Source organism: Protopterus annectens, chromosome 6.part0 (assembly GCF_019279795.1).
Source record: "Protopterus annectens isolate FY-2018-M chromosome 6.part0, PAN1.0, whole genome shotgun sequence".
NCBI lineage: Eukaryota > Metazoa > Chordata > Ceratodontiformes > Protopteridae > Protopterus > Protopterus annectens.
Genome location: NC_056737.1, coordinates 532,040,424 through 532,056,214, shown reverse-complemented (window position 1 = coordinate 532,056,214; position 15,791 = coordinate 532,040,424). Strand labels below are relative to the sequence as shown.

The 15,791-nt window shown below is 42.9% G+C and overlaps 1 protein-coding gene across 1 annotated transcript in view; it reads left to right on the top strand.

The window, feature by feature from the left end:
* TTC6 (tetratricopeptide repeat domain 6) overlaps window positions 1-15,791 on the top strand; it is a 2,436,149-nt gene that overhangs the window by 192,037 nt on the left and 2,228,321 nt on the right. The window lies entirely within an intron of this gene.

Sequence of the window (15,791 nt, the reverse complement as noted above, 5' to 3'; positions counted from 1 at the left end):
TTATTTTGGGAAGTAAAATGAAGATTGGTAGAACTGCAAAGTAAGGATTATGAAAGAAAAAATGTATTAGAAAGGAAGGAAATTTTAGAATATCTAAATAAAATCAAGATGTGGAGTTTAGAAATTTATGAAGTGAAAGTTAATAGGAGAGAATGGTAAGATGATATAGTAAAAAGATATTGGTAAGATGGTAAGGATTAAGTAAAAATGTTATTTAAGCAGTTAAACTAGTAGAACATCAAGATTTTTTTATGGAGATGAGGGATTATACACTATTTGTGAAAGCAAATCTGAAATATTAAATCTGGTCACAAATATGTTTATTTTGTAATATGTATGAAACATAACATGTTTATCTAGACTGAAAGAGATAAGAGATTATGGAGAAAAGTTATTAGGGAAAATATAATGTTTTATTTGATTTAAGAAGTTTTGGAAGTATTGATGATGAATATGATGTATATGTTTCTCATTAAAGGAGTTTAAAGAAATTTTGTAATAAGTGCGATAAGGGCGTATTTATTGTTGTATGGAGGGATAGAATGAAAGAGATTTTAATTAATAAGAATTGGGATCTAAACTAAAATTTTGTAGCAACAAGAAGGGTGGTGGTGGTAATAATAATATGATGTAAAATAATTAAAATAATTCAAATAGGTAAATAATGTCACTATTTTATATCTATGTATATATATATATATATATATATATATATATATGTGTGTGTGTGTGTGTGTGTGAGTGAGTTTATGTGTGTATATTAATATATATGTGTGTGTGTGTGTGTGTGTGTGTGTGTGGATCTACTTCTGTTTGTCGAAAACACAGTTTATCGGCAAACAGAAGGTCGAACCCACTTAAGCAAAAGTGCACTACATCGAAAGCACACCCTTTTGCGAAAGCTGATTCACCAACGCATGGTACAGTGGTGAGATGGAAATATATCATTTTCCCCACTGTAGTATGATCTCGAAGTTAGTATATTTAAGTAGCAGTGGTGTGAGAGGCTCAGGGTGGCTTGCCCACCCTGCATAAATGTTGTTGTTGTTGTTGTTGTTGTGTCTTTCGGCTTTTCCCAGTTAGGGGTCGCCACAGCGGAACTCCGGTCCACTAATGATTGGCAGTAGATTTTTACGTGCCAAGTTGCCAGCTCTGACGCACAACCTGCAACGAAGGTACGCCCATTCACGCGTGTCTCCAGAGAGAAGATGCTTTAGCTGAGAACCAAACGGGACAACGTCTTACTGTGAGGTGACAGCGCTACCGCAGCACCACCACCGCAGTAAAAAAAAAAATGTAGATTTTTTTTTTGTGTTTTTTTTTTTTTTTTTTTTTTTTTATGTTTGGGATTTTGGAAATTTGATCATATGGTCTCGTCCGTATGAATTTCAAGTTTCTGAAAACTCAGTCATCTGACATGGATCCATATATATCTATATATCTATCTATATCTATCTATATATATATATATATATATATATATATATATATATATATATATGTATTTATGTTTACATTTATTCTGTTTAAATAAAAGCACTCCTATCCTTTTGATAGATTCTGTGGGATCTTTTACATCCACCTGAACTACCACCAGCTCAAACAGATAGGGCCTCGGTTTATCTCATCTGAAGGATGGCACACTCAGGAGTCCAGCCCCACCTCATGCTGCATTACAGTGTTGCCAGTCAATCATCTTGGTGTGGGAATAGAACACGCAGTCTTCTGCACCAAAAATGAATGTGTTACCATGATTTATTGCAACTGTATTTTTCAGGACCTACTCCAATTCCTCCTGTTCTTTGGTGGATGTTTTTGTTAAAGCCTGTAACTTGCCTGATAGCCAGGCTGTTGCCCTCAAGAAAGCATGTAGAGTGTATAAAGGTCCTCATTCTTATAAGTTTTTAGATACTAATCCTAGATTAGACCCAGCAGTTATTTTTCTTATTACCTTGCTGCTGCTACTGCTAAGCATCTAGTTAATACCAATCCCTCCCCTTCTGACAAGGATGAGAAGAAAATATATTCTTCTGCAACATTATTTTTAGAATTTTCGACTGTTAAGTTCATACGTTAGTGTATGCTGGCCTTTTTTGAAGACATGAGGAATATTATGATATCTGTTACTTCTTCTGAGGAAAAAAATGTGTGTGTGTGTGTGTGTGTGTGTGTGTGTGTGTGTGTGTGTAAACTAATTGCTTCTTGCGCCTCAAATAGCTACCAACTGTTTGAAATATACTTATGATTCTGATAATGCCACTTCCAATGATGCTGTCACTGGAACTGTCACAAGGAAGTTTGCTTGGTTGCATACTTGAAACTTTCCAGAAGTCATCAAAGATGACATTTTGAATTCTCCCTTGGATAGAGATTTAATTTATGTACCATCTGCTGTACAAATGTCCTTAAAAAGTGCAATGGGAGAGGTATGATTATTCAAGGAATCTAGAAGATTTTTCAACTTTCCTTCTCCAAGTTTGCCAAGTGGTTTAATGCTACCTTTCATCCTTTTCAAAAAGCAGAATAAACAAACACAGCAAGTTACTGGTAAGCACATGTTCAAAAATCAATGGAAACAGGGTTCCAGAAAGAAGGGAGGATTCCCCCCAAGAACAAAGGACAATCTATTAAGCCTCACTAGACCTGTCCCACCTTGGCAAACCTTTAATCTTTCAAAGAAGACTGAGCCACCATTTTGTTCTATGGCAACAGATGGTTTCAGACAAATGGGTTCTGAAAGTAATATATCCAGGTTACAGGTGGTGGCGAAGTCTTCCCATCCTTTTTGAAGGATTCCTTCTCATCCACCAGACCAAATTCCTCTTTTCCCTCCTATCATTCAGCATCTGATATATAAGCCTCTTCTCATCCTCAGTAAGGAGAAGTGTTTTATTCAAGAATTTTTCTGGTGCCAAGAAGATTTGTGCAGACCTGTTCTGGATCTTTCTTTTCTAAACCTGTTTGTGATAGTGCCCAAGTTCAAAATGTTTTCCATTTACAACTTGAGACCTCTCATTCCCCTTTTGAGTTTTCTTTTAACCTTAGATTAAAATGGTACATATCATCACATTCATATGGATCCAGATTTCAGATGTTTCTTAGGGTTTTCTGTGTTTGGATTGCATTGCCAGTTCTCTGCATTACCCTTTCTTTGGTCTATCCAGTGCCTCAACAGTATTCACAAAGTGTCCAGCTCCTGTGATAGCCAATGTGAGGATATTAGATATTGATATCTGTGCTAGCATGACTGGCTGAAGTTTTGTAAATAATTGTAAATTATCCTGTGTTGCATATGCCAGTATGACTAGCTATAATTTTGTAAATAAGTTTATGTCTTTTGATTATCACTGTGATTTATGCAAGATGTTTGGATGTTAAGCGGTGCTCTTCTCACTGACCAAATGTACATGTCTTTTTTTCTAAAGAAAATTCTGAATGCGTGCTATGCCAGAGCCAGCTGACCTAGATGTGATGTTAGTGTGTGGTAGAGCTTGGAGAATAGACTCTTCACTGCAGCTGTTTGTTTACTTTTCAAATTCTGTTATGAGAGAGTAGAATTCTCATAGGAGCTTCCTGTTACTTTAAAAAATATATGCTATAAAAGCAGGTTCTGAGTCAGTAGTACAGTTATTCAGTTGTTTCCAGAGTTGTTCACTTATCATTCAGTTGCTTCTAGAGCTGTTTAGCAGTAGTAGCCATGTTGTTTCTAGAGTAGTTGTTCCAGTCACTGAGGGCAGACAACATCCTGGAGTGCTGGCATTATTCTTCATCTTGCTTTGCAGAATTAAGAGTCTAATCTTACCTTGCTGAGTAATTTAGATTAGAGACAGTTAATCTTCAGATAGGAACTATAGCTAGTTAGTTAGAGGTTTTCTAAAATCAATGTGAGATCTATCATACAGTATTATTTTCATATTTCCCCGTGTATAAAACTTTGTTTATTGGAATCAGTTATTCCATGTTTACATGTTTTAAATCCTTTTAGTTATTAAATATTTTACTACCTGTTATTGTGGCTAGTTATATAGTGAATACATTTAATAACTTGAGAGTGTTTATGCTTTTTGTGATAACACCAGGGCCACACCGAAAAGCCTTACTGCTTGGTTACATGCTACCATTTGTACAATTATCTATTTTACTCAATATAATTGAACACCCCTTTTGAAAGGTATTGTGGTATCTGAGTGGTGGCAGCAGCTACCTTGTAATTTGGGAAATGGGACGCAAGCAGGTAAATCTGTGCCAGTTTTTCCCAAGTGTCTTTATGTGCAAATATCAGATATTTAAGAGTGTGTGTGTCAGACACCTAGAATTGGGACACAGTGCTTTGCAGTGGTTGGTGTGGAGACTTATTTGGAGACCTGGAGTGAAGCATATAGTTCAGTCCCAGGTTTGGAACCTGTTCCTGGTGTACTCTTAGGTCAAATTGTGTATTTCTATCCCTTTTTTTAGTGATACTCCCTTACCGGAGATAGTGGTGAGGATTGAGGCTCCTTAGTTACTACCCCAGGGGAAAGAGGGCTCATCACAGCCTACTGCAGACTGTAAGATATTCACATTTGTCCTTATTTAGACAATTTGCTTATATTTACACATTCTTTTCCCACTTGTCAAGAGACTCCTAGTTGGGTATACAGACTGGGGTTCCATGAAAAAATACAAAAGTCTTGTTTGACTGCTTCTCACAAGATTCTTTTCCTGGAGTGTCTCCTAGATAACCCAACTCTGGAAAGAGCTTTTTTTTCCACATGAAAAAATAGATTTGTATCTAGATCTATTCCTATTCTATCTAGATATTCTAGATCTATTCCTGAAATTTTCCACTAAGACTATTGTGTCAGCCAAGGAATTTCTCATTATTCTAATTATTTTGGCATTTATGGCTCTCATGAATCCTCTAGCAAGATTCCACATGAGAAAAATCTTATGGTATTTACAGTCTGCATGGTTCCAACATCAACACCCCTGTCATTCCAGATTCCTGTTTTGTGGGTTTGTAAAGAGGGAGATTTTTTGGTAGGGAGACCAACTGTTTTAGAATCAGATCTGCCATTTTCCCTTCCAACTCCAACACAGTCTGTAACAACAGATGCTTCAGACTTTGCTTAGGGAGCAGTATCAATGGGGATAAAAGTGCAGGGTCTTTGGAGCAGAAAAGACAGACCAAAATGCATAAATGTAAGAGAGATGTTGGCTCTTATAAATGCTCTCAAGTATCTCAATTGTCTATGGTCCTCAAGATCACTATAAATGTTTACAGACACTGCAGTGATATGGTACATAAACAAACAGGAGGACCAGGATCTTACTCTGTGTGCAGAATAGCCATAGTAGCTTGGGATATAGCTTTTCAGCACATTTTCACTCCACTGGCATCTTACATACCGTCAAAGCAAAACTGTGTGCATACATGCTGACTAGCACCAGGACAGACCCCCACAAAAGGAAATCTTCCAGGAGTTGATCCAGTGGTGGGGAACACCTCACACAGATCTTTTTTATTTCACTCACAACAATCAGTTGGCATAATTCTATTCCAGGAGGACTGCACGCAAGAAAGCCTGGAAGGCAGATATTTTCATTTTTCTTGGACAGGAGTATTCCTGTATGCTTTCTCACCCATTCCACTAATATCTAGAATCATCCTGTAGGACTCTTCAAAGACCATTTTGGTACCTCTGTTCTGACCCAGGCAGCAATGATTCACCCTTCTTTTGGAAATGGACAGGGGCAATTACCACAAGATTCCTCATAGAGTGGATCCACTCACACAAGAATGGGGGTGTTTGATGCACACCAACATCAATCAACTTCATTTGACTGCCTGATACCTTTTTCATGAGAATGTGCAGCTTGTACTAATGGAGACAAAAAAAAACTGCTACTTGAAAATCATATATTAGCAAATGGAAAAGGTTTAATAGCTGGTGCCAACAACATAACTAGTACCCATTCAGGGCTAGTTGCTGTCTGGTTTTACAGTATTTGTGTGAGTTATTATCCTATGGCCTTTCTTACTTTTCTATCAAGGTTCATTTATTGGCCAATGTTAAGTTGTCAATCTCGCCTTCATTCTTGCTTGATGGGTTCGGAGCTGATCCCTCGGCTCCGACTCGGCACTTGCTAAGCTCGAGAGTCACTTTTACCAGCTCGAGGCAGCCCCATATCCCATGATGCAAGGCGGTAAGTATCCAGATCTTGTTTGCCGCTTCGCTTAGGAGGTCTTCTTTTTACCAGCTCCTGGTAAGTTATTCACTTTTGTGAGATTTAAGCCCCTTTTAGTAAAAAAACCTTTTATTGATAGTTTTAAGTTTATTTTGTACTCTTTCTGACAGAAAATCCCTGTCTCCTTTAATTTTTGTTAGTCAAACTTTTCCCTATCCCATCCCCCCCCTGTTAGGGTGTGTGTGTTAGTTTTATAGAATACCTTTTGGTATTTTATTTAAGTTAATTTTGACTGGTGTGTGTGTGTGTTTTTTCAGCACCATGTCAAAGGAGAGGGTCTCAGGTTTTAAGAAGTGTGACTCGTGCTGTCAGAAGATGTCTCTGACAGACGGTCACACTTCTTGCCTGTATTGTCTGGGCCCTCTTCACCTGCAGGACTCCTGTGCTATTTGTCATTCCTTCAGCCAGAGAGTCCTGCAGGAGAGACGTAATAAGCTGATACTTAGGGGCCTTCTTAAGCCGGAGGGCTCTCCGGCTAAGTCGGCTCCACCAAAATCAGCAAAATCTTCCAAGGCCCAGGCTTCTGTATCTAAGCCTGCGGCCTCGGCTCCGACTCGTTCCGAGTCGAGATCGGCTCCGGCTGGAGCCGATTCTAGCTTAACAAAGCCTTCGGCGCCGATGGCTATCGGTGCCGAGTCTGTAGTGCCCACTTCGATGTCGGCTCCGATCGGTTCCGACACCCATGTGGCACAGGCATCGGTGTCGGCTCCGACACCGTTACTTTGGTGGCTGTATCGGCTCCGGCTGGAGCCGATACATCGAGGCGTCCTGTCGGCTCCGAGAGGTCGGCTCCGACAGGATCTATAGTATCGGCTCCGATGGCTCTTTCCAGGAAGAGATCGAGGTCTCCTTCCTTGGAGCCGATACTTTCGGCTCCGGCTTCACCTCTTCTATCGGAGCGGAGCCATCGGAGCCGATCTTCAAGGTCTTCCAGACTGTCAGATCATGACCTTGAGAGAGTGGTCAGTAGATTACTTAAGTCACAGGTACTGGCCCAAATGTTACACAGTCCGTCTCAACAGACGACTGTTGGTCCACACCCCGTTACAGTTCCTCCTTCAACTCTACCCCAGAGCTTGGAGTTGGAGTCTTCGGGAATGGTTACTGCTACGGCTGGAGGACGGATACCCCCTTCTGTTCCTTCAGCCTCTACTCTTATCTCCTCTTGAGACCTTCCTTAGAGGGATTCGGTGGTCAGGCTTCCATGGTCTCCTCCGAGGGGTGAGTGGCATCGGACCCTTGTCCGAACCCGCTCTTCCCTTGGAGCCTCGGCCTTGGTGAGCTCGGCTCCGACATCTGCCTCGGAGACTTCCTTCGGTGGTCCCTGGAGTTCCTAGCTCTTGGAGCGGGTTCTCTCGGACCTGCCTGGGAGGGAGCATTCGAGGTGATGAAGAGTGTACTGGCCACTGGTATCAGTCAGCAGTCTGTTCCCGTAGCTCCTCCCTCTATAGTACCTGTTGACATCTCTGCCACTTCTCTTGCTACAGGACCCAGAGATCCTCCGCCTCAGGTTTCCCCATTGGGAATTTCCCCTCTTCCGAGGATTCTCCTGATGTTTCGGGAGATCCTCCTAGGAAGAGGACTTGTAAGAGGAAGCATGTAGACTCCCCGAGTCTGTCACTTGGATACTGACTTTGATGAGTCAGAGGGATCCCCTAGATCCCCTCTGAGGATGTCTCCTTCTCAGACATCCTAGAACTTCTGAAACAGAGGGAAACTGGCCCACCAACAATCCCTCTGAGGATGAGTCAGTATACCTAGAGGCGTTTGGATCTCGGCCCTCCACCTCCTGGGTGTCTCCGCCTTCGACCCCTTATGCAGGTTATTGCACGAAGGCGTGGGCAGCTCCTGACTCTGTAGAGCCAGTCCCTAGGAGGCCTTCAAAATTTATCACTGCCCGAGTGACAAACAATTCCTTACTAAGGGTGTCCCGCTGATGCCATGGTGGTGGCTGCGGCCACCAAAAGGAACTTGCAGATCCTTCCGTGCCCGTCCATCCTCCTAATAAGGACTCTAGGACCATGGATAGGTAATGTAAGCGGATGTTTTCCTCAGCGACCTTTGCTATGCTCGCTGAATTATCTATGTCACTTCACCAGACTCCAGAGAGATATCCTGAAGGAGCTGGGAGAAGTAGTTCAGGATCCTACAGCTGCAGGGGCTCAAGAAAAAATTGCTTCGCAGCTAGGAACCCTCAATTCCATTACAAACTCCTCCATGCGGCTAATATCTTATGCTGCGGATGGAGCGAGTAGAGCCGCAGGTACAGGTGTGGCTCTTAGACGCCAAGCCTGGATGCGGCTATGTGATTTTGTGGATCCCTTTAAGGCGTCCTTCACAAATTCTCCCTTTGATGGGTCAGCTTTGTTTGGCCCTCAGGTGAAGGAAACCTTGACCAGGTGCGAGCAGGACGGCAAGACTCTTTCTGCTGTTGGAGTCCGTTTTTCCACCCCTTCTAGACCTTATCCCAAAGGACAGAAGGGCGGGAAGATGTGGTTCCGTAAATCCCAAGGAGTCTCGCCGGATTCACGTGGTCAGTTTACCCCTAGAGGCAGAGGGGGTAACAACAATAGACGCTGCTCTAGAGGCAGAGGGGGTCCGAAGAACCAGGGAAACAGGGAGCCTCTCTCTGACAAGCCCTTTCAGCATCCCTGAGGTGTTGCCCGGCTGTCCTTCCTTGGAGGCAGTCGGGGGAAGATTATCACTGTACCCAGAAGCCTGGCATTCCCTCACTCAAGACAGATGGGTACAGTCGATCATATCCAAGGGTTACATAATTCCTTTCGAGGAAAGTCCCTTCCCCTCAAGTTCCCTTCCAGATGTACCACCCGGTCTAAGGGAAATTGCAGAGTCAGAAATCTCAAAACTACTGCAAAAAAGAGCCATTCAGCCAGTTACAATAGACCATTCAGAGCCCGGAATCTACTCAAGGTTCTTTTTGGTCCCCAAAAAGACGGGAGACTGGAGACCAATATTGGATCTCAGCAGACTCAACAAGTCTGTCAGGAAGACAAGATTCCGAATGGTCACTCTTCAGTCAATTCTGCCCTTCTTACAGAAGGACAACTGGATGTGCTCAATAGATCTTCAGGATGCGTACTATCGCATCAAAATTCACAGACGCTCCAGGAGATTTCTCCGCTTTCGGCTGGGGTCCAGTCATTTCCAGTTCAGAGCCCTGCCCTTTGGTCTCACTACAGCCCCCAGAGTGTTCACCAAATGCATGGCAGTGGTCACGGCTCACCTGAGACATCAAGGATTCCAGGTGTTTCCGTATCTCGACGACTGGCTCCTGTCAGCCACCACCAGGCATCAGCTTATACAAGCCAGGGATTACACAATAGACCTTTGTTCTCATTTGGGCATCTCAATCAACTTCGAAAAGTCATCCTTATCGCCCTGCCAGTCTATTACCTTCATAGGCGCAAACTTAAACACTGTTCGGATGTCAGCTACCCTTACAGAACAAAGAGTTTCAGACATTCAGACTCATGTCAGGATCATTCTGGCCAGCAAGAAAATACAGGCCAGAATGGTTCTAAAGGTATTAGGTCTCATGGCTGCGGCCATTACTCTTCTTCCCTGGCTCGATTCTACATGCGCCTTCTTCAGTGGATGCTGTTCACACAGTGGTCATACCAGCAACTTCCAATGCGTCACCAGATTCTGGTGACACAGACATGCAAAGAGCATCTTGCTTGGTGGATCACATCGTCTCAGGTTCACCAAGGCAGGTACTTTGTACCCCATCCCCGATAGCCACTGTCACCACGGATGCCTCCCTGATCGGGTGGGGGTCATTATCAGGGCAGGATGGTTCATGGGACGTGGCAGCCGCTCGAGTACCATCTGCACATAAATGTCCTGGAGATGAGAGCAGTGCTTTTAACGTTGCAAGCCCTCAACGACTTTCTTCCCGTAGGGACAATTGCAGTCCACACAGACAACATGTCTGTAGTTTGGTATATCAACAAACAGGGCGGAACCAAGTCCTACCCCTTGTGTCGAGAAGCGCTCAGACTATGGCAATGGGCGATCTCCTCTCATCGGTTTCTGGTAGCAACGCATATCCCTGGGAAAACCAACATTATAGCGGACAGATTGAGCAGAGCTATCCTCATGCCTCACGAGTGGTCTCTCAAGCAATCTATAGCGGAAGAGATTTTTCTGGAATGGGGTCGTCCATGTTGCGATCCTTTTGCTACTCCCCAAAACAGCAAATGTCCAGACTTCTTCTGCCTCTTCCCTCTATCAGGCCATCCCCCCAGAGACGCTCTGACCCAGGATTGGCCCCAGGGACTTCTTTATGCCTTCCCTTCATTTCCTCTGATCCCTCAGGTGATCCAGAAAGCTACCGTTTTGAGAGCCAAATTGATTCTCATTGCCCCTTACTGGCCTCGACAAGTTTGGTTCCCGTTCCTCCATCATCACCTTTTGGTGCAGCCGTGGCATCTGGACCCAGTGCCAGATCTTCTGATTCACCAATCGGGTCAGCTGCACCGGTCAATCCCTTCTCTCAACCTCACAGCATGGTTGCTCCACTTCCTTCCTTAGCCAGGCTTCCTTTGATCTCTAACCCAGTTAGAGACATCATAGTAACTTCGCTAAAATCCTCTACCAGGAGGATTTATACAAGCAAATGGAAACGTTTCTCTTATTGGGCTAAGGCCCAAAATATTGATCCTTTTACTGCCCCTGTTCAGGCAGTCCTGGACTTCTTAGCAGAGATTTTTCATGCAGGCTCCTCTTCTTCCACAGTCAGAGTTCAATTGGCTGCTATTTCCAATTTTCATGTCGGGATAGCAGATCATAATATTATGTCCCATAGGCTCTGCAGGGCCTTCTTGAAAGGAATTTTCCTACTAAAGCCTCCAATCAGGAATCCTCCTCCTCAGTGGGATCTAAATTTAGTGCTGACATCCTTGATTCTTCCCCCCTTCGAGCCAGCTGTTTCTTGTTCCCTGAAATATCTTTCTTGGAAAATGTTATTCCTAGTGGCTATTACATCTGCCAGGAGGGTGTCTGAACTTCATGCTCTGTCGGTTCGACCCCCCTATTTGGTTTTTCACAAAGACAGAGTATCTTTGAGAACTAACCCAACCTTTTTACCTAAGGTCGCTTCAAAGAACAATTTGAATCAATCCATTGATCTCCCGGTATTTTTCCCTAACTATTCAGATAGAGCTGAACAAAAGCTACATTATCTTGATGTCCACCGTCAACTTAGATATTATTTGGACAGAACAAAAAAATTTAGAAAATCTGATCAACTTTTTGTTTCCTATGCGGATAATAAAAAAGGCCTTCCTGTTTCTAAAGTGACTTTGTCTAGATGGTTTTCTTCGGTCATCTCTGAAATTTATACGCTCAGGGGAAAACAGCTGTGCTCAAAACCTAAAGCACATTCAACTAGGAGCTTAGCTACTTCTACAGCTTTTCAAGCTAGACTTCCTTTGGACACTATTTGTGCAGCGGCCACTTGGGCTACTCCTCACACTTTTGTTTCCCATTACAAATTGGACTTGGCCTCCAGGGACAGAGCCAGTTTTGGCTCTACAGTCCTCAAGAGTTTGTTCCATTGAGCCACCCAGGATAGAGGTGCTAGGGACGCGGTCCCATCAAGCAAGAATGAAGGCGAGATTGACAACTTAACATTAAGAAGTTATGTACCTACCATAGCGTTCCATGTTAGTTGTCTTCTCTCGCCTTCTTTCTTGCGACCCTCCCTCCTTCGCCCTGGCCTGGACAGACCTTGTATAAGAAACTGTTATGCTAAAGACCATTCAGACCTGGTCCTTTTTCCATCTGTAAGTTTCTTTCTTCCTTTGGGAAGTATTTTATGCTTGGTGCTATTGCCCTTTGTCAGCAAACGAGATCTGGGTACTTACCGCCTTGCATCATGGGATATGGGGCTGCCTCGAGCTGGTAAAAGTGACTCTCGAGCTTAGCAAGTGCCGAGTCGGAGCCGAGGGATCGGCTCCGAACCCATCAAGCAAGAAAGAAGGCGAGAGAAGACAACTAACATGGAACGTTATGGTAGGTACATAACTTCTTATTTCAGCATGTCTGCTCTATGGCTTCTTCTCTTTCTATGCGTTCTCATGTCAAAATGTTTTTGAAAGGGGTTTTACTTGGACTTCAAAGAAACCAGGTGGCCCCTCATTGTGATCCTAATTTTGTGTTAGAGAAGCTTACACTTGCTCCATCTGAACAAGCTAACCTGACTGATTTGAGGTTCTTAAAAATGAAAACAGTTTCATTGATTGCTCTGACCACTGCAAGAAGCTTATCTGAATTGCAATCTCTTACGGTGAGTCAACCCTGCCTCATTTTCCACAGGGACAGGTTTTTTTTTGAGAACTAATCATTATTTTATGTCAAAAGTGGTATTGGAGTTTACTTTAAGCCAAACTATCCATCTCCCCATTTTATTCCTGAACCTAGAAATGAGGGAGAAATGATACTCCATACTTTGGGTGTCCACAGACAACTCAGGTACTATCTTGACAGAACTAAATCTTTTGGATCTTCTGATCAATTGTTTGTTTCTTGTGAAGGTAAGAAGAAGGGACAACCTGTGTCAAAACATACAATTCAAATCAGTTATCCAAGGCTATTACCTGTTTTTTATAATTACCGCAATAAACTATTCCAGGCAGTCAAAGTCCACTCTACCAGGGCCTTGGCTTCATCTATGGCTTTCTGGAAAGGGTTGGATTCTAGAAGTATTATTGCAGTAATATCTTAGTCCTGTGCAGATATTTTTAGAAAACATTACAAGCTTGATTCACTCTCTAGGTCTAGATCAGGCTTTGCTAGGACCATTCTCCAGGGGCTCCTCGACCCTTCATTTTAGACCTCCCAAATGTTGTAAGCTAATGTAATCTGACTATATAGCTAAAGCAACTGCAGCAGTGATCAGTATGATGAACATAGTAGAGATGTGTAAGTAAACTTACCAAAACAATACATGTTTGTATGATCACTGCTGCAGTAGCCACTCCCTCTCTCCCTCCACCCCTCTTTTTTTGGTATGTTGTTTATACCAAGGTATGGTTATTTATGTTTTGTTCTTTTTAGCATTGTCTTCTCAGGGCTCAGCCTCCCTCTCCCTGTTGATGGGAAAGCTGTGATAGATTTGGCACCGAAAGTTTCTGCCAGTCAGCTCTGCTCAAGCTGCCTGACAGTTTTGGCAAGTGGAAGGTGCCCTGAATCTATGGAGGGTCACTGGCTGTTATATCCTTGGCAGGAAGAAAAAAATTATTAAGGTGGCTTTGAGTGTAAGGCCAGCTACATTTATGCCTCAGCTTCTGATGGATGACTCTGCTTGTTCTTAAGATCACTCTTCATTTTCACCCAGCCTTCTTTGTGTAGCACTTACAGCCACTAAACATCAGGAGATAGCCATGTCCACTGTGGCTGTTGGGAAACCTTTGTCTGTCAAGCTACATTTGTCAGCCTTTTATACTCCTCTGCCCTTCAACCCCCCCCCCCCCAGTAGTGGTCAAATTACACCTAGGAGACAGGTGGCTCCTCCTTGGGGTCTTAACTTTGTGCTTGAAAACCTCTGACTCCAGTTAAACCAGCTCACCTGACTGATTTATGGCTCTTATCATGGAAGACTGTTCTGCTTATTGAAATCTTACAGGAGAGTGCAAGCTCTTATGTTGAGCCAACTCTACCTAATTTTTCACAAGGTGGTGTTTCTTTGAGAACAAAATCCACCCTTAAGCCATGTCAGAGTGTATTGTAAACTGGACTGTTCATCTCCCAGTATTTTGCCTGACCCAAAGAATAAATGAGAGAGGATTCTGTACTCTCTGGATATATATATATATATATATATATATATATATATATATATATATATAAGTAGCTCAGATACTACCTAGACAAAACATGACCTTTCAGAAAAGCAGAATTACGGTTTCTCTCTTATGATGGTAAGAGGAAAGGGCAACCAGAGTTTATATAGACTTTTTTGGGGATAGTTGTCTCATGCTAATGCTTTTGTTATTCTCACCACAATAAACCACTTCTAGGCAGAATTACAGCTTGTTATACAAAGACAATGCCTTTCTTTGTGGCTTTCTGGAAAGGGGTGGACTCTAGAGTATTCTACAGGCAGAAACTTACATACTTTTTATAAAGCACTACAATCTGGATTTCTTTTCCTTGCCCAAAGCAAGCTTTGTTAGGACCATTCTCCAGGGGCTCATGGAACTTTAGTTATTGGCCTCTTAGGTTTATAGGTTCATAGGTTGGTACTGAGCTATCTGCCCGAAGGCATATATTAGCCCAGCCACGTTGTGCGGTATTCACCGCCCCTTTAGTAGTTCCCTAGACCCTTGTACTAGCAGCTAGTACCCTTGGCCCCTATCTAGTAGTGCTGTTGGTGTGATCCCCGGTGTGAACTTTCTGTTACCCATCCACTCATCAGAGTTCCTCTTGAAGAGCGATAGTGAGGGGCTCTGTCTTATGTAGATCGGGACCCTGTTCCATAGTAAGGGAAGTCTCTGCGAAGGGAATCTATCCCTCCAGCATGTTCTATTCATTGTTGTGTTGAGGTTTATATCCCTAGAGTGTGTAGCTCGAGTAGATTTGGTTTTGCTAAGATGGAGCATGTTCAACAATTCTGGGTTGGACATTTCTATGTACGTTAGACAGAGATCGCCTCTGAGAAAGCGGTATGCAACAGAGAACAGTCTTAGCTTTTTCAATCTTGCTGCATAGGGCAACTGTTTGAGGCCAGTAATTCTCTTGGTTAGGTACCTCTGTGGTCTCTCCAGCTGCTGGAGATGTCTAGCCAGGTACATTCCAATTAGTGCATTATACTCAATAATGGGTCTGATGAGGGAAGAGTATAGGGGCACCATTACATCCTTAGATCTTGATGCGAACCCTTTCTTAGGTTCATAGGTTCATACTAGGCTAACTGCCCTTGAAAGCCATTTTAAGCCTAGCCAATTATCCCCTGTGAGATTCAAACCCTGTACCTTGTGTTTGTAAGGCAAACACCTTAACCATTAGGCCACCCTCCCAACCCCTTTCTTCCCTTTCTCTTTCTTCTTTAAGCTATGGTAATCTATGACTGCAGCTTAGACTACTGCAACAATGATCTATGTAAACTTACCATAACAGTAGATATTCTAATAAATCAACATTGCAATATCCTCCCCTCCGTCCAGCCTCCTTTCCTTACCTGGGTTATTTTGATGTTGCCAGGATGGGGACCTTAACACTTTTTTTATGTAGTTACTCTTTTGGTGTGTCCTAGCATGGTTCTTCAAGGATGTTTTCTCCCTCCCTTCTAGGCAAAAAAATAAAACAAAAAACTGCTCTGAAGAGTCTTGCGCTCTGACTGTTGGCTCTGCATGAGCTGTTGACAGTTGGGGTGCACAGAAGATGCCCAAACCTTTGCAAAGCTGGACAGTTGAATGGGGGGGGGGTTAAAACCCATATAGTGCAACACTTATCTATTAGAGAATCTATTTTTATGTTAAGTTTACATACAGCTGTACTTTATAACATATAACCAGTACTTAAAACTAAACTGGTGTTTG